We start from the raw sequence: 20559 nt of genomic DNA, 5'->3' as shown, positions 1-20559 counted from the left end.
CTAAAGCCCAGAAAATCAAAGCGGCCCTGGAGATGGTGGGTGGCACCAGGACACTCCAGTGCCATAGATGCCCAGGGGTCCCAAGCACGACCTGCCCACACACTGCCTGCCAGCTCCACCCCAGCACGCAGGCTCAGCATACTGGGTATCCCTGTGAGAACTACTGGGGCCATGTGGACGACTCCATTTGGGAAAGGACAGGTATACCCTACAGAGATGAGGACCGGGACAGCTGCCACCTGTCAGGGAAGCACCAGGTGCTTCCAGCCTAGATGAACTCTAGAATATATCATGGTAAAAGAATATTTCCCTTGCTGGCTTTTAAGAATAATACATAGTTGAGAGTCAGTGAGTAAGGCTTGACTGGGCCTTCTTGTGTGCAGATGGTGGTGGACGGGGCCTGTCCTCTGAGACAGGTGGTGTTCACACAGGCGTGAAATGGCTGGAAGTGTGGGCTGCCACCAGGATACCCTTCCTACCCAAGGAGTGGCAGTTGCCACGGAGCTCGATTACCAGATCTTCATTGAGGAAGTAGAATTTGGACTGTATGTGTAAAATTCTTAAATATTGGCAATTTTGAAAATAATGGAAATCCACAGCCTGGCCTGACAAAAGGAAAACAAAACAAAACATAACAAAGCACAACTGCCTACTCTACATTTCTACTTGGATGATTAACAAAAAAAAAAAAAAAAAAAATCTTAAATTGAATATGTGCTAAACAGAATTCCTGTTTTTCCCTTGCCCCTAAACTTATTCATAAACAATCTTCCTTACCTAACTAAAGGGCAATTCCATCTTTCAAATACTGAGAAAGGAAACTTGGATCCACACTCCTTTGTTTCCATCACAGTCTACATTTTATCTATTAGTAAATGTGGTTGTCTTTTTCTTCAAAGCATATTAATTTTCCACTGTTCTCATCAATTCAATGCTATCACCTTGGTAGAGGCTACTAATTTTTCACCTGGATTATTCTAATCTCTTTGGTGCTTCTACTTTTGTCTGGACACACAACTGAGCAAACAGCACCTAGACTGAACCTATTAAACATCAGTCAGGTCATGACCTTGCCTCACCTAAACAATTGTTTCCTATATAATTTAGAGTAACAGCCAAAGTCACTTCATTAGCCTACGTATTCTACATAAGTAAACCTTAGCCTGTAGTGCTCTCCCAACTCAGTAGTCTCTATTAGACATGCTGGCAAGTCAGATGCCCCTGGAACACGCACGGAGCAGGACTTGACATTTGCTGTTCCGTAGGCTTACACTACTCTTCTACCAGACACCTCCATTATCACCCCCTAAGCTCTTCAGGCCTTTAATTGTCACCCATTTAAAATTAGCCCTTTCCTCCCACCCAGCTTTCTATCTTTGATTTATTTAGCAGCAAAACACTTATGTGATGTACATATGAATTATATACTTACATACTTATTGTTTCTTGTAAAAGACACTAAGATCTATGAGGACAGGGATTTTATTTACTATTCGCTGCTTTTTTCCCAAAGCCCACTCAGTGCCTCTAGAAGAGTATGTATTTAATAAACATTTGTACTTATATGAGTAATATTTTTTATTATTTTTGCTATGATGGTGGACTCCCATGTTAAATATTTCATGCTTTTTGCTGTAAAACTAAATCCTGCTTCTCAATAAGTGCTTATTTCTGAGTTTAATATTAATATTACTCAGTACTAGTTTGCATAGTTGTCAAATATTATAAGCAACAGTGAATTAAAAAGAAATTAGAAAATAAAAGTACATTTTTACTTATGTTTGTTTTCAGGCTACCAACAATAATATTTGGAGCATTGAACTTTTATGGATTTACAACTGTTTCTTTATAGCTAAGCAGGGAACTTAATTTCTAAATAAAAATAAATTTTTCTAGGTCCTATGCTTTGTGTCTTATTCCTCTTACAAGAAGTAATAATTACTTGATAATCTCTTAAACTTACAGTTTCCAGTTGGTCAGAACAAATCTTCATATTTTAGGGCTACTTAATTGGATTACTTAGACAATATTAATATTATCTAAATTTTCCTAATAGATCTAAATCTATTATACTAATTCAACACTAAAGATTATATCTCCATTTCACATCATGCAATGCATGTAAAATGTAAACTATAATAAATTATTTTCTTTTTTATGTAAAAATATTCAGCATGGAAAAGAATACTAATACATAGTTTTCACTAGCTCCAACATTAGCACACAAGGTAAGTATGGAAAAACATAATAAATACATAAACATATAGGAAAAAATATCTGGGATTTATTGCTCTGAACCGTGAAGGTAAAAATATCTTTCATTAGTTTGATGCTTCTTCCTATATCATAATATTGATCTTTGATATTATATTAATTTCCATTTTAATGATAAGAAAAATTAATCTTAAGATCTGTTATTTTTATTAGATTTGTAAATGGTAGATGCATTAATCAAACTCAGTTCCTGAATTTCAGGTTCTATGTTCTTTGTGCTAATTCACATTGAAAATCAAAATGCTCAAATAAAAAAAACCAAAAAACTTAACATTCTTTTTCTGTACTCTTTAATAAAATACAAAGTGTAGATCATGTTGAAATATATCAAATTTTACAAAGTACTTTGATTAAAATATTTATTTTTCCCTTGAAATGATTTATTGATACTAAACTTCATAAAAATGGAATTATGCATTAGGTACTCTTTAATTCACTGTTGCTGAAAACTTTCATTCAATATTATGTTTTTGAGATTCATTTATGCCATTGCATGCATCAGCAATTTATTTTTTTATTGTTGAATAGTATTCTTCAATTTTATTTTAATCCATTTTCTTAACACATATTTCATTTCATTTCAGATTTTGGCACATTGAGGAAAAATGCACCAACTCTCTGACTTTCTCCTTTATTGATGTAGAGAGTGTCTTCCTCTCCTTTTGAATCTGGGCTGGCCTGTAACTTCGTTAACAAATAGACTTTCATAGAAAAGAAAACATGATAGTTCCAGAGCTTTCCTTTAAGAGGACTGGCAACATTTACATTCCTCTCATGGAGCTCTAAACTGCTGTTTACGAAATCCATAACCAGCTGGAGAGGACACTTAAAGAAATCTTGAGACTTCATGAAGAGAGAGATTAGCCCATTTGAGCCCACCTTTTCAGTCATCTCCACCAAAGCACAAGACATGTAAGTAAAAACATCATCTGCTTTCCAGACCAACTAAGTTCCAACTGCCTCTAAGCAAAGCCAAAGGGAGCTGAATAACAGAGGCAAAATCTTTCTGAATTTCTAACCTACAAAATCATGAGCTATAATAAAGTGAACATGTGGGTGTGGGTATGACTATGGGTATCTGACCACTACGTTTTGTAGTTTGTAGTTGTTGCATATCAATAGATAATTGAACTATTCTTATTACAAATTAAGGTAGTTGTGATGGCACTTTAAAATTATTTTTCAGTTTAGCTAGTCTACAATCTCCATTTATTCAATTATACAATCATCTAAATGTTGCTGAGAATGGATTTTTCAGATGTAATTAAAGTGTATTCTACTAACTTTAAGTAAGGGAGATTATCCTTGGTAGGCCAGACTTAATCAATTAGAAGGCCCTTTTCTGTTGGAGGCTTTCCCAGGGGAAAGAAGAGATTTCTACCTTTGGACAATGGCTTCTGCTCTTGCCCCTAGAGTTTCAGGCGGCTCATGCTCTTCCTTTTCTGATTGCCTATTGATATCAGTGTCATCCCTGCTATAGGGCTGTATCCTGCTTTTGGTCTTCACTTCCTTTACAGACTGGCCTACAGTTTTTGAACTTGCATAATTAGTCCCCAGATTTGTATACTTAATTTTTTGTAGTAAATCCCTTAGTATACATACCCTACAGGTTCTATGTCTCTAATTGAACAAGGATATGCAGTGCTATACAAATTATTTTTTTTCGATAGACATAAGCATTTATCCCTGTTGGTATATATCCAGAGATAAAATGAAGTACATATTTTTAGTTTAGTGGTATGGTAAAATAGTTATACAGAGAGATTTTACCAATTTACACATCCAACAACATAGGAGTTTCTGGTGTTCCACCTCACTACCTATTTTAGCATTGTTTAACCAAAACTCTCCATGAGTTGTATACTCCTGTATATCTTGGAAGGAAAGGCGCCATCTGCCTCTTTGCTCCAGACTCTCTTTTCAAGGATATTTCTATGGTTAACAGCCTTGAGAGATATAGTTTCTTTCTCTGGAGGAAAGGTCAGGTGTATTTGTTTCCTGCCCCCTTATCAAAGTTCAGATTACTCAAGATCATGTTTCTTCTCCTTTTATGCAATCTACCAAATGTGCAAGCATCACCAGTTCCTGATAATTGGGAATTAGAAAATTGGTAAAAACGCTGACAGTCTAACTCCTGTTATTGCTAAGGGTCCTTTGTTTCTGACCCAGGAGTCTTGTGTCTTCTGTGAGCATCTATGAAATTGAGTCAGGTTAACTTATTAGATTCAGAATGGGGCAAAATGTCAAAACCTTTACTTTTTTAGAAAATATTGTCAGAATTTATAATTAAAGACATTCAGTCAAGTATATAAATTTTTTTAACATTCCCTAATGATGAACAATGTTCTGCATCCTATCAAATGCTTATCAGCTATTTCAGTATCTTCACTTGTGAAGTGCATTTTTTGTTATATTTTATGCCTATTTATTAATTTGAATGTATTACTTTTTTATTATTGTAGGATATCTTTGTATATGAGCTCTTTCATCTGATACATGTATCTTGAATATTTTTCATGAGCTTTTTTTGCAAATATCATATATTTTTAAATAAATAACCTTTATTTCAACTTCAGAAAATAGGAAAAACGCAGCTTCGAAAATGATGGGAGCATCACTCCAAAAAATTCTATCCAGGCACATTTATCTCATCTGATTCTAAAAGCAAACTCTGTTGTTCCTCTAGTGTTCAGAAAGATACACAGATGAGCACAGATTAATTAAATGACAAGACCAAGGTCTCCTTTTTAATGAAGAAAATTAGGGAAAAAATGTTTATGCATATTCTTAACATCTTGTAGTAGAATATTCTTATATTTATATTATTACTCACAATCCTCATCTACCATCAAAATCATTTAGTTATATAGGCCCTAGATTATCCTCTAGCTGTCATTCAATTAACATTAATCTCCTGTGACAGTCTGAAGCTATTTTATGAATTCCAAAAGGAAAACAATCATATTCCCATGTTCTTTGTAGTAATTTTTATAGATCCTGTGCTATTTCCATTTTAGATTATTATCCATCACTGTAGGAGGTGAGCTCTTTCTGTATCAGTTATCTGAAAAGCATTCTTTTTTCTTTATTAAAGTTGTAAACTTACAATACAATCATGCATGTTTGGAATTTCCATACAACATCCCTCTACCAACACTCTACATCATTGATGAACATTTGTTAGAGATTATGAGGTATCATAATATCTCATAATCTCTAACAATTCAGACTAGTCATCAGACTAGTGACACAATGGCGTACAGCATACATTGAGTATATTTTTTTCCATACCCTCCTATTATTAAGACAGAACATCTTTGACATTGATGAAAGGTTATTATAGTATTACATTTAACTATAGCCCATGGGTAACATTAATTGTATTTTTCCCATGCTTCTTACATTCTTCCCACCATGCAATAGTGATGTACATTTGTTTGAGTTCATATAAGGACATTCTTGTGTTTGTGCTATTAACCACAATTATCATCTACCTCTGGGTTCACTCTGTTTTCAGTCCCTAAATTATTCTCCAACTTTCTTTCAATTGTCATTTACATCCCTAGTCTACCCTTTTTCAGCCACAATCCCATTTATAAATCAGCTGCATTAGTTCTACTCACTATGATGTGTCACCATCAACTCTATCCATTTCCAAACTTTACATTAGAGCTAATTAAAACTTCTACATACCTTATGTATCAGTACTCCTTCTCAGTCTTTCTCTTATTACCTAATAGCCTATATTCTAGATTTTAACGTGATGCATTTAGTCTTCGCCTTTAGTTCATATTAGTGAGATCATGCAATATTTGTCTTGTTGTGTCTGGTGTATTTCACTTAACATAATGACTTCAAGGTTCACCTATGTTATCATATGTGTCCCAATTTCATTTCTTCTTACAGCAGCATAGTATTCCATTGTATATACACACTGCATTTTGTTTATTGATTCATTGGTTGATGGACACTTGGATTGTTTCCATCTTTTGGCAATTGTGATAAAGCCACTGTGAACATCAGTGTGAAAATGTCTGTTCACATCACGATTTTTAGTTCTTTTAGGTATATTCCTAAGTAGAGGAATTGCTGTATCATACAGCAGTTCTATAGTTAGCTTCCTGAAAAACTGCCAAACTGTCTTCCACAGAGGCTGCATCTTACATTCCCACTGATAGTGAAAGAGTGTACGTATTTCTCCATGTCCTCTCCAGCACTTACTGTTTTATGTTGTGCTTTATTTTTCAATAATGGTCATTGTTTCCGGTGTGAGATGAGATCTCTACATCATTTTGATTTGCATTTCCATAATAGCTAGTGATATTGACCATTTTTTCCTGTGCTTTTTGGTCATTTTTATGCCCTCTTTGAAAAATGTCTTTTTATATCTTTTGCCCTTTTTTTTTTATTGGACTGCTTGCTCTTTTATTGTTGTATGACCTCTTTATATAGAATGGAAATCAAATCCTTATCAGATATGTGCTTTCCAAATATTTTCTTCCATTGAGAATGCTGCCTTTTCACAATCTTGTCGAAGTTCTTTGAATCACCAAAGTGTTTTAAGTGTGAGGAGGTTTTTCCTATTTATCCTTGTTTTCTTTTGTTGCTTGTGCTTTGGTATAAGGTTTAAGAATCCACTACCTATCAACAGGTCTGAAGATGTTTCCTTACATTTTCTTCTATGTGTTTTATGGTTGTAGATTTTATAGTTAGGTCTTTGATCCATTTTGAGTTAATTTTTGTTAAAAGTTGTGAAATAGGGGTCCTTTTCTTTTGGCTATGGATATCCAGTTCTTCCAGTACCATTTGTTGAATAGACTGTTCTGCCTCAGCTGAGTGGGTTTGACAGCCTTGTCAAAAATCACTTGATCATACATGTGAGGGTCTCTTTCTGAACCATCCATTTGATTCCCATTGGTCTATGTGTCTATCGTTATAGTGTCATGTTGTTTTTACCACTGTAGCTAGCTAATATGATTGAAAGTCCAGAAATGAGAGTCTTCCAACTTCACTCTTCCCTTTTAAGCTGTTTCTGGCTATTCAGAGGCCTCTTGCTCTTCCAATTAATTTTATAATTTTGTTTCCATTTCTTTAAAAAATGCTAGTGGAATTTTTATTGGGATTGCATTGAATCTATATATCAATTTGGGTAGAATTGACATCTTAACGATATTTATTCTTCCAATCCATGAGCTTGGAATATTCGTCCATTTAATTAGGTCTTTTTTAAAAAAAAAATTCTTTTATTAAACGCATTGTAAATTTCTGAATACAAGTGTTTTACTTCTTTGGTTTGGTTTATCCCTAAATATTTGTATATTTTATTTGCTATTGTAAATGGAGCTTTCTACTTTGATTGCACATTACTAGTGTATAGAAACACTACTGATTTTTGCATATTAATCTTGTATCCTGCCATTCTCCTGAAATTATTTATTAGCTTTAGCAGCTTTATTGTAGATTTTTCAGGGCGTTCTAGATATAGAATTATAACATTTGCTAATAGTGAAAGTTTTACTTCTTCCTTTCCAATTTTAATACCTTTTATTTCTTTTTCTTGCCTGATTTTCCTGGTTAGAACCTCTAGCACTATATTAAACAACAGTGTTAACAGTGGATATCCTTGCTTGTTCCTGATCTTAGTGGGAAAGCTTTCAGTGTTTCTCCTCTGAATATGTGCTAGCTGTGAGTTTTTTCATATAGCCTTTATCATGTTGAGAAAGTTTCCTTCAATTCCTATCTTTTGTAGTATTTTTATAAAGAAAGAATACTGTATTTTTTTTCAAATGCCTTTTCTTCTTCAATTGATAGGTCAAGTGATTTTTCTTCTTTGATTTATTAATGTCATGTATTACACTGATTGGTTTTCTTGTGCCGAACTACCCTTTTATGTCTGCTATAAAACCCATTTGATTAAGATACATAATTATTTTAATGTGTTCTTGGATTTGATGAATAAAGATTTTATTGAGGATTTTTGTATCCATATTCCCTAGGGAAATTGTACTATAGTTTTCTTTTTTGTCATAATACTGGCTTTGGTATTAGGGTGATATTGGCTTCATAGAATGAGTTTGGTAGTGTTCCTTCTTGTTCAATTTTTTGAAAGAGTTTGAGTAAGACTGATGTTAGCTCTTCTTTGAATTCTTGATAGAACTCAATTGTGAAACTGTTTGGTCCTGGGCTTTTCATTTTGAGGAGTTGATGAGTATTTCAGTTTCTTTACTTGTGATTGGTTTGTTGAGGTCTTCTATTTCTTCTAGTGTCAGTTTAGGCTCTCCATACATTCCTAGGAATTTTTCCATTTCATCTACCTTGCCTAGTTTGTTGATATACACTTGTTCATACTGTTCTCTTATGATTTCATTTATGATTAGCTGTCTCAACTCCTTTATGTCCTTCCTTGCCTGCAGTGGGCATGGACCCTCCAATGCTTCCAACAATCTAATCTGTATGAGCCAAAAGCACTGAAATTGAGTCAAAAGGCTGAAGGAATACTGTCCCTTATGTCCTTTAATGGGTGGGGATGGATCCATAGGTGCCCAACAGACCAGTCCTTAAAGTCCAAAAGTACCTGCAGTGGCCCAGAGAGGCTGGGAACTCACATTGGGGAATAGTGGTAGAGCCACAGGCACACAACAGTCTAGTTTGTCCAGGCCAAGAGTTTCCTGGAGGTGCTGAGGTACCAGCCACCGTTAGTCCTGCTGGGGGTTGAGGGTGGCTCCACAGGCATCCAACAGTCCAGTCTGTGCAGACCTAAAGTCCCTACTGTTGCCTGGAGAGACACCCCTCCTATCTTATTGGGGGGTGGAAATACTGTGATGGAGCCTAGGTGTCTGACTATTCAGTCTGTGTGAGTCAAAATCACCAGCAGTTGCTCAGAGAAGCTGAGGGGACATTGTCTCCCACTTGTCCTTTTGGGCATGGGGGTCAAACCACAGCATCCAACAATCCAGTTTGTGCAGGCTCAAAGCACTTTCAGTTGTCCAGAGAGACTGAGGAAACACCAGCACCCACCTATCCTATGGGAGTGGGTAGGAGAGGAGTCCCAGTCATTTAATAAACCAGTCTGTGTTGGCTGAAAGTACCTGCAATTGCCCAGAAAGGCAGAGGGAACACAGCTTTCCTCCTATCCTATTGGAGGGCGGGAATGGAACTACAGGTATGCAAGTATATAGTCTGTATGGGCCGAAAGCACCTGCAGTTGCTCAGGGCACCTGCCCTATTGCCCTTTAGCTCTCTCCTATTTTCTGCATGATGCCCAGCTTCCCTTATGCCTGCAAGTCTGGTTACCTTTCTATAGTTTCTAGAGGAAGAATGCAGCCTGCCATTCCCTACTCTGCCATTTTGGATCTCCTCTCATTTTTCTTTACAGAGACATTTTGAGCTGTTAGGTGGCCCTTCCCCTTCCAAATGAATTTGATAATTAGCTTTCAATTCTATACAGAAAGCTGTTGGAATTTTATCAGGACTACATTAAATTTGTAGATCACTTGTAGAAATGACATCTTAATGATATTTAATCTTTCAGACCATAAACACAGAATGTCCATTCATTAATTTAGTTTTTCTTTGGTTTCTTTTAGCAATGTTTTATAATTTTCTAAATACAGGTCCTTTGTGTCCTTGGTTAAGTTTATTCCTAAATATTTGATTCCATTAGTCGCTATTGTAAATTGAATTTTTCTGATTTCCTACTCATATTGCTCATTAGTAGTGTGTAGACATGCTATTGATTTTTGCATATTAATCTTGTACCACACCACTTTGCTGAAATCATCTATTATAACAGTTTTGCTGTGGATTTTGGGGGTATTTTCTAAGAATAGGATCATATCATCTGTGAATAGCAGAAGATTTACTTCCCTATTTGGGTACCTTTTATTTCTTTTTCTTGCCTAAATGCTCTAGCTAGAACTTCTAGTAGAATATTGAATAACAGTGGAGAGATGGGCATCTTTGTCTTGTTTCCAATCTCAGTGGAAAATCTTTCAGTCTTTGACCACTGAATACAGTGTTATCTGTGGCATTTTCATATATTCATTTTATCTTATGGAGAAAGTTTCCTTCTATTCCTGTCTTTCAGAATGTTTTTATCAGTGGGGATGTTGTATCTTGTAAAGTGACTTCTGCATCTATTAAGATGATCATGTTTTTTTTCTTATTCAGTTTATTAATGTGATGTATTACACTGATTTTCTTATGTTGAACCACACTTGCATACCTGTTATAAAACCCACATTATTGTAGTGTATAATTTTTTAATGTACTTTTGGATTTGGTTAGCAAGTATTTTGAGGATTTTTGCATCTATATTCATTAGAGAAATTGGTTTGTAATTTCCTTTTTTCATAATATATTTATTTGGTTTTGGTATTAGGGTGATTTTGGCCTCACAGAATAAGTTTGGTAGTATTTCTTTCTGTTAAATTTTTTGGAAGAGTTTGAGAAAGATTGGCATTAAATTATCTTTAAATGCTTTATAGAATTCACCTGTGATGCCATCTATTCATGGGCTTTTCATTTGGGGGAGTCTTTTGATGACTGTTTCAATTCTTTTAATTGCAATTGGTTTATTGTGGTCTACTATTTCTTCTGTGGTCATTGTAGTTTGTTCATGCATTTGCAGGAATTTGTCCATTTCATCAATGTTGTCTATTTTGGTGGCATACAGTTTTTCTTAGCATCCTCATAATCTCTCTTATATCTGCTGGGTCAATTGTAATGGCCAATTTTTCTTTCTTTTCTTTTTTTTAAATTTGTATCTTCTTTCTTTTTTTTGGTTGTTATTTTGTCTATTTTGTTTGTCTATTTTGTTGATCTTCCTGAAGAACCAACTTTGAGTTGTGTTGATATTACTTTTATTTTCCATTTCATTTATTTCTGCTCTAATATTTACTATTTCTTTCTTCTGCTTACTTTGGGCATTGTTTGCTCTTCTTTTTTTAGTTTCTCCAGCTGTGCAGTCAGGTCTTTGATTTTAGCTTTCTTCTTCTTTAATATAAACATTGAAGGCTATAAATTTCTCTCTCAACACTACCTTCACTGTATCCCATAAGTTTTGATATGTTGTGTTCTTGTGTTTATTTGTCTTGAGGTATTTACTGATTTCTCTTGAAAATGTTTCTTTGACTCACTGATTATTTAATAGTGTATTGTTTAATCTCTAAGTATTTGTGAATTTTCCCCTTTTCTGCCTATTATTACTTTCCAACTTCTTTCCATTATGATCAGATAAAGAGTTTTAATTTCAATCTTTTTAAAATTTAATGAGATCTGACCTAGGACCCAACATATGGTTTATCCTGGAGAAAGATCCATGAGTACTTGAGAATAATGCATATCCTAATGTTTGGGAGTATAATGTTCTATAAATGTTAGATCTAGTTCATTCATCATTTTATTTAATCTCTCTGTTTTCTTATTTATCATATGTCCAAATATTCTAGCCAATACTGAGAGTGATATGTTGAAGTTTCCAATGATTATTGTAGTGACATCTATTTCTCTCCTCAGTTTTGCCAGTGTGTATCCCATGTATTTCAGGGTTCCTAAGTTAGGTACATGAATATGTCTTATTGTTATTTTTCTTGCTGAATTTTCCCTTTTATCAGTATGCAATGACTGTCATCTATTATAACAGTTTTTCATTTAAAATCTAATTTCTCTAATATTAGTATCACTACTTCAGATCTTTTTTGATTATTATTTGCATGGATTATCTTTTTCCAACCTTGTAAGTGATACATTGTTTTTCTCCTGCTGCTCTGAGGATCCTCTCTTTTTCTCTGGCATTTGACATTCTGAATAGTAGATGTCTCAGAGTAGGTCTATTCAGATTCATTCTGTTTGTGTTATGCTGCCCTTCTTGAATATTGGCATTCATGTTTTTTCATTAGGGAAATATTTGGTCAGTATTTCCATAAATATTCTTTCTGCTCCTTTCCTGTTCTCTTCTTTTTCTAAGACATCTATAATGTATATGTTTGCTCATTTCATGCTATCATTCAGTTCCCTAAGACTCTGTTAATTTTTTTCATTCTTTTCTTTCTTTTCTTTTGTTTTTTCAAGTTCTAATGTTTTCTCTTAAATTCCAGTTTGCTAATTCTGTACTCAATCATTTCAAATCTGCTATGATATGTCTCTAATGTCTTTTCAATCATATCCAATTGTGTCTCTCATTCCCATAAGCTCTGTTACTTTTTTTTGTAGACTTTCATATTGTTCTTAATCCTCACACAGTGTCATCTTAATATCCTTTATCTCTTTAGGTATACTTCCTTTCAGCTCCTTAAGTTGATCACAGTGTTTTGTGTGAACACGTTGATTAATTGTCTTAAATACTGTGTTCATCTGGATTCTTGGTTTGTTCCTTTGGCTGGACCATATTGTCTTGTTTATTAGTGTGGCTTCCTATTTTTTGTTGATATCTCAGCATCTAATTGTGTTGGTGATTTTTCTCTGTTGATCAATTTTTCTCTCTTGAATAGTGGTTTTATTTTATAGCTCTTCTTTAATTTTTGGTTCTTTTTTTTTTTTCTGTAACTTTAAGATTGCCCTGTTTAAGTTATAAAAATGGGGCAGGGAGCCACTATTGGGGCAAAGACCAGAAGTACAATGCCTGGGAAAGAAATGGGAGAGAAGCCTTGTCTTCCTTCACTTTCCTAGCTGACTAACAGACGACGTGCTTCAGCAAACTTTTCCAAGGAGATGTATACTTCCATTTTCACTGACTGGCTCTTCTGAACCCAGCAATTTAAAACTGCGTGATGGTACTTAAACTTGCTGAAGAGAAGTCACACTCAGCTCTCAGTTGCACCCTCCCTCTTCCCAGGTAGGAATAAGGCCTTTTCACCTCTCCCTTGGCCATTCAGCCACGATTTACCAAGGCTTTTTGCCTAAGGGGTGGGGGATGGGCAGCATTCTCAACCACAGGGGGGCAGCTCACAATTTTCCTCTCCTCTCTTCCTCTCTGCCCAGTCTTTCCTGGACAATGCATGTGGCACTTTCCTGGTCTGCAGGTCTCCAGAAAACTACCACAGACTACTTCTATGCTGTCTCCCCTATTTTGTAAGAGAGCTATTCCCTGACTGAACCACTCCTACACCATCTTCCCCAGGTTGTGAGTTTTCCCTTCCCTCCTTTCTCCAGCTGAGTGGGAGCTGAAGAAATCTCCTGTTCTCTTTGAAAAATAAATCACAAAGTCAAAGTCAAGAAAAGAATACTGCATAAGATTCATGCCTTCAGTATTTCTGAGAGACAGAGAAGACCACAACCTTTAAATGACCTGAAAGGAGAGGAAAACGAACCACATTCTAGAATAACAAATGCAACCTACATGCCCCTGCAAGCCAGTAGATATGGAAAGTGGAGGAAGGGAGACTTAAGACTCTGAGAAGAAGAATGTTTGGAGCATAGACAAAATCAACCTGTTAAGGAAAAGTACCACAATAATTGCATAGTCACTGTGCAACTGGTCAAGTAACGCATAGACCTGAAGAGAAGAAAGTGTGCAGGATAAAAAGTGACAGCCTCATAGAAGAACTACATCCAAAAAATAATTAGATAGGTAAATGAGTGGCTGTACTCCCTGGAAGGTGAGGCAGTGAAAGTAAAGGAAAAGGTAAAATGGAAATAAGTAAAAATTCCTACAGAAAGGAAAGAGAAACAAAACATTCCCACCATTCCCTCAATCCCACTATCAATGACTATAAATTCTGTAAAAGAAACCGAATTGATGAGTGTACTCCAAATAGAAATCCCATTCACAAAATGAATAGAAGTAGATAAAAACAGACCACGTCCATATAAAACTGTTACAAAATTTCAGATATGGCAAATAAAATTGTTATTGCTGTTAAAGATAAAAGGTAACCATTAGAATGAAAATACAAAACTTCCTAAATACCAAGAACCTAAACAACATAATCAATAAGTCATATCTTTTGGGTATATATTGATCACTGCAAATTGGTATAGAGAATATACATTCTGCTCAAATATATATGAAATATCCACAAAATTTTATCACATAATATAGCATGGTTAAAAGTCCATTTTTCTGTGCTCACAATGCATAAAAATATAAATGAAAAATTAAATGAAAGATCAAGAGCTCCTACCACCTAGAAATAGAAACCTTTTAACAATTCTTGGGTGGAAGTAGAAATAGGGGCAAGAATTAGAGGATTTTTTTAAGTTAATGATAATATAAAACTGCCAGAATCTATGTAGTATATTTAAAGCAAAGGTCTGATGAAAATTCATAACTATAAATATCCATATTAAAAATTAAAGAATAAAATTAAATAATTAAACCTTCAATTTAAAAATTAGAAAAATAAAAATATTATGCAGTATACAAGAAAGTATATGGAGAAAAATAATAAAATTAGGGCAAAAAAGGAATGAGTTAGAGAAGAAAAATATATGTATATATACTTCTTTATATTAAATTCTGCTTTCTTTAGAAAAAAAATTTTAACAGACACACAACTGACTGATTAACCATGAAAGAGAATTGAGACATGCCAAGTATAAAATAATTATTGATAAGAAAATTCATTACAACTATTTAGCACACATCTATACAAATAAATTTAAAAATTAAAAACCAGAGAATTTCTTTTCTACATAATTTAGCAAAACTATTTAAATATTAACTGTACATACAATATGCAGCAAAAGATTATAAGACAAATAATTAATCAGGACATGATGATCCATCCAAAGGAACAAAATATAAATCCAGAAACCATCAAAGAAGACAAGTCTTTGAACAAAGACTTTATAAAGTTACATTTTGCTCATGGAACTACAAACAGCCTCAGAGTCTATGTTTAACTTCTGAAAGAATTCACAGGGGCAGAGACAGTTCCATTCCATAATGTGTAACATCTCCTTGCTTCTATATTTCTAAGTTTAGGTCTCAAGTTTAGGTTCTTATTAAGAGGGAAAGCCCCTTGTTTTCTCCAGTCCAAGATCCATATCACCCTGTTTCTGGATGACTTTCAGTCCACACATGCATTTTCCTTAGAGGAAGTATCTCTAAGAGAATAATGTATCTGAAACACTAAAGCAATTAAAACATCAGTTACCCATCATGAAGTTTTGTTTTTAATGGATATTAAAAATATTTTGGCTAGGATAATGCCACTGGAAAAGAGAAGGGAATGACTAAATAAAATTTTATACATGAAAAAAATGATACTTATTTGGATTCAGAGGAAGAGAGATGGAAATATTAGAAATGCACAGTATTTGAAGTCTGAATGCTTGCTGTAAATTCATATTAACTCTGATAAGAAAGAACAATTTTTTGTGCAAATAATGTCAGGTGGTTGTCAATTTAGGTTTGGGAATCCTTGCAAATCACATAGCAGAAAGTAGTCAGAACTAGAAAACAAGTAAGACTTGTACACATAAAGATGAAAATTTCAGAGGGAATGATGTCACTGTTTGTGAAAAAAGGAGATAAGGAGAAGATTGATTTTCTAAAATTGTGAAACTCTTAATTTTGTAGGATATTTCTTTGGTCAAAGAGATCAAGAAAGAAAAGGAAAATGTGCAAAACAATCAAATATCAAAACTAAAATCTCTTAAAAATTTTAAAAGTTCTAAAAAGATATGTAATATAACTTTCATTAAGTGTTTCTGTGATGAGTTTGCTCAGACAAATGTTGAGAATTACACCATTCAGATTCAGAAGATTTCTTAGATATGTTCAGACTTCAAAATGTATGATTATGTACTCATTAGTAAGTTGAGAATATTTTTGTTTAAATCTGTGCCTGTCTTAACTTGGGCTGGTGCAATTTACCATTTCTGCAACCACCATGCAGATTATCAAGAATGCAATGGACATTAACTATCAAGTGAAAAACAAGGATGAATTTTGCCTGTTTAGTTTCCTTGCTGCAAATAAACTTCTGGCATCTTTTTTATCCTCTCTTATTTCATTCAACAGCTCTAGGTCACCCTCAGTCCTGAGACAGTCTGATTACTAAGCAGATACAGTGTTCAGTACTTGCTGTCAGATGTTGCCGCTATTTTCCCAGTGGGTGCATCCTGTGACCCTGACAAAGATGCATCATGCTACTGATCCCTTTGATTACTGAGCTGATTTCTATGATTGTCACCATCTGCTGTACACATAAACAACAACAACAAAAAAGAAAACTGCATACAAAAAGAAAAATCAACTAATGAAATCACGCTAAGTGGAAGTATCCAAAATTATATCTTTTTTGCTGCAAGTCACAGTCTTGAAAGAACTAAATATTTTAAACACCCAAGAGCTTATAAAAGTAAAAGTACACTTATATTAAACTTTTGTTAACAGGACAACATGAAATATTATTGTAATTAGCTTTGAAGCTTTTAAGACAGATATTTGGCTTTACCTTTACACAAGGCCCAAAAGCAATCTAAAAATAATTGAAATCCTGAAATTGGACTTGGCCCAATGGATAGGGTGTCTGTCTACCACATAGGAGGTCTGCGTTTCAAACCTCGGGCCTCCTTGACCCGTGTGGAACTGGCCCACACGCAGTGCTGATGAGTGCAAGGAGTGCCCTGCCATGCAGGGGTGTCCCCTGCATAGGGGAGCCACACGCGCAAGGAGTGCACCCCATAAGGAGAGCCACCCAGTGTGAAAGAAAGTGCAGCCTGCCCAGGAAAGGCGCTGCACACACTACAAGATGACGCAACAAAAAGAAACACAAATACCCGGTGCCGCTGATAAGGATAGAAGCGGTCACGGAGAGGAACACACAGCGAATGGATACAGAGAACAGACAACTGGGAGGGGGAAGAGGAGAGAAATAAAAAAAAAAAAAAAAAAAAGAAATCCTGAAGTTGGCATCTTCAGGAAAAACTTTAATGCAATACTGTCAGAATCCACTGCCTTATTGAATTAGGTAAAACATCTTTAAAATTTACACATTTTCATGAGTGTGGTTTCATTTAAAACTCAAAACATTGAGAGAATATTATTTTCCACATCTAGATAAAGAACCCAATATGCTGTGTTCCAAGTGGGTTCAAGGTCATAAGTGTTTAGAATGTCAAAGCTAGTTTATCGCCCAATGTTTATACCTGTATCCTAGTGCAATTTCTATTATAATACAATGTTTTCCCATTTCTATGCATTTCACTTATTTTTATTCTAAACAGCTTAAGACTCCTAATTTTTTTGAGATTGAAAGAGCAGTATATAAAACAATTCTTTAACTGAACAAGCAATATCATATGATGATATGAAACTAGAATGAAAAAAAATCAGAGTTTGTTTGTAATACGAAGGGATAAAATGATATTTTTAAAGGCACAGAAAGTATCTTTGACATAAACAAAGTCTCCTAATTTCCATGTGCATTGACATATGCTTCTTATTAACTATAATTAAGATTTTAAAAGATTAAATTTTAAGAAATGTGAGGCATGCTCAGCCCTTGATGTTCTTTGGTTTTCTGCACTGGATAAAGACAAACAACAGTAGGCCTGATCCCAGGTATCAAATCTTCGTCTAGAATTTAGCAGAGTCAAAATCAAGATCAAAACAGACCCACTCTCTGGTAATAAAAAGTGTCATTACAATTTCCCAAGAACAATAGTGTTTGATAGAATTGTCTTATGTAATTATTAGAGTGTAACTTCATTGAAATCTTACCTTTATATGATCAATACACATTTTTTTAAAAATTTGAACAAAAAGTTTATTCCAGAAAATAAGAGCAAATAAAGTCTAAGGATGAACTACCTGGTATCAAAATGTCATATTTATGAAAATTATTCATATAACAAAATTTGTTTTGCAGATAATTCTATTTCTTCCTTTTTATCATTTGAGTGGTAATAATTCCAGTAGTATCTACCAGAAAAAATACTCTCTACCTCCAGCATTGGAATGTATTCTTTCTTTCCTCACCAGTTATGGTAGATTGAATTATGTATTTGTGGTAGTTTGAAGCTATATGTAGCCCAGAAATATATATTCTTAAACTTAATTCCTGTGGGCATGAGCCATTGTAAGTAGGACCTTTTGACAACGTTATTTCAGTTAACAGATAGAAAGAATGCCATTGGAAGTAAGCAGCTGAAATTCATGGGTACCTGAAAGAGAATGTAGAGGCCTGGAGAGGCTGTCATGTGCACTGACATTTGACAGATGAACCAAGAAACCACAGGTCACCATCAGCCAGTCCCAGAATGCTACAGACATCAGTAGAAAGCATCACCTTGATGATCTCTTAGTTTGGACTTTTCCTGGCTTCAAAACCAGGGACCATTAAATTCCCATGGGTTTAAGCCATCCCTTTGTATGGGATTTGCTTGAGCAGTTTAGACATGGTCTTAACCTTAATCCACATTCTTGTCAGTGTGAACCCACTGTATGTCGAATCTCTTGAAGATTTTATTTTTAATTAAGCTGTGGCCTAACTGAATGAGGTAGGGTTTTAATCTGGATTCCTGGAGTCCTTTAAAGGCAGGAGAAATTTAGACGTGAGAGAGAAAGCCATGTGGAGGGCCTGGAAGTCAAGGAAACCCAGACAGCATGGAAAGGAAATCCCCATGGGATAGAAAAGCCAAGGAACACCAAGCTTTGCTGGTAAGGCAGGAGCAGAATGACCCTGGGGGAAAACATGGTCTGGTCATTGCCTTTGTTTGGACTTCTGATCTCTGAAACAAAGATCAAATAATGTCTTGCTGTTTAAGCCAACCCATGTGTGGTGTTTTGATAGCAGCTAAGGCAGAACTGAGACACCCATATTCTGTTGAATTTTGGTCATGACCATATTTTTCTCTTCCATTTTGTGCTGCTTATATTTGCTGTTCCTTCATTACTATCACTTGGCTGAATCTCATATTATAGTGAAAGGACCCCAAACTTAAGAAATAATTTAACGCCATTAATGAAAGCATATATGCATTAAAATCCATCATGACAGAATGTTGTCTGTTTTTTAAGTTCTCTATTATAAAGGAAATTCCATAAAATTTGCCTGAGTTGGGTTAGTAAAAAAGAAATCATTTTAAGCCATGACTTGATCAATAATAATATAAAAGTTGCTTGATGCCACAATCCTTATCCAATGTCTGGAAGACTTACAAAAATTCAGGAGGGAAAAAAATTGGATGAACTGTTATAGCTACTCAAAACCTACTATTCCTTATTTCATATCATAGTACATGGGTTATCTCTTCTGTCACCTACCTCCAGGCAAAACTGTACCTAATCTATCAGAAAGATGAATCTCTTCAGTTCTTAAAATCCTTCTGGGAAGTAGATATCACAAGTTCCCTTAATGTCAAAAAAAACACAACAAAACAAACAAACCTTTTAATAAGTAAGTTACTCTGTGAGCATAATCCTTCCTACTCTATATTAAGCCTATTTTCTCCAATATAATTCAAATATAAACAATTGGAATTAATAAATTGCACATTTGAGCAAGATGTGCATTTTCCATTCAGTTGGGCTTTTTAAAATAAAATTAATCTGGAATAAACATTTAAGAAAATAGATAAATGGAGTGGAAGTTATAATTTAGACAATTGTTGTGTCATAGAAAACAGCAAAGGACACAACAAGGAGAAAATTAGACACAACAGTTAGAAATTTGAATTGTTTCAGATAGAGTGGGAAATAAAGTAAGAATATGAAAGGTGATAAAAACGTGAGGACCAATAAAATAGTCTTGAGTCAAGAATATACAATTAGATTACATATGGGAAAAAAAGTGTAAAAGGGGAAGGTTGTTTTCAGGTAATTAAAATGTTATCCTGGAAAAGAAAATATAGCAATGATATGTATGTGCATGTTTGTGTTTGTGTGTGTGTGTGTGTGTGTGTGTATGTATCAGTTATGATTATGTAAATCGATTTGCTGTTACAAAAACACAGTGAACCCTGTCGTGGTTGATGGACTGTGGTTAACAATACAGATATGAGAATATTCTCTCATGAACTATAACAAATATAAATACTAATATATGGTGTTAACAGTAGGGTGATTTATGGGAAAAATACACCAAATGGACTATAGTTAACAATAACACTTTGATGATATTCTTTAATCATTTGTAACAAATATTGCACAATAATGCAAGATATAGGTGCAGGGGTGTTGTATGGGAATCCTGTGTGCTATACACGATTGTTTTGTATACTTATAAACTCTAATAAAAAAATTAAAAATAGTACATTATTCTTATATTATTTTAAATTCTCATTTAAACTTAATATTACTATATAGCTATCTGACTATTTATTATTTTATTTGCT

This window comes from Dasypus novemcinctus, chromosome 15 (assembly GCF_030445035.2).
Source record: "Dasypus novemcinctus isolate mDasNov1 chromosome 15, mDasNov1.1.hap2, whole genome shotgun sequence".
NCBI lineage: Eukaryota > Metazoa > Chordata > Mammalia > Cingulata > Dasypodidae > Dasypus > Dasypus novemcinctus.
The sequence above is the reverse complement of the archived record's forward strand: the minus strand, read 5'-3'. Positions refer to the sequence as shown.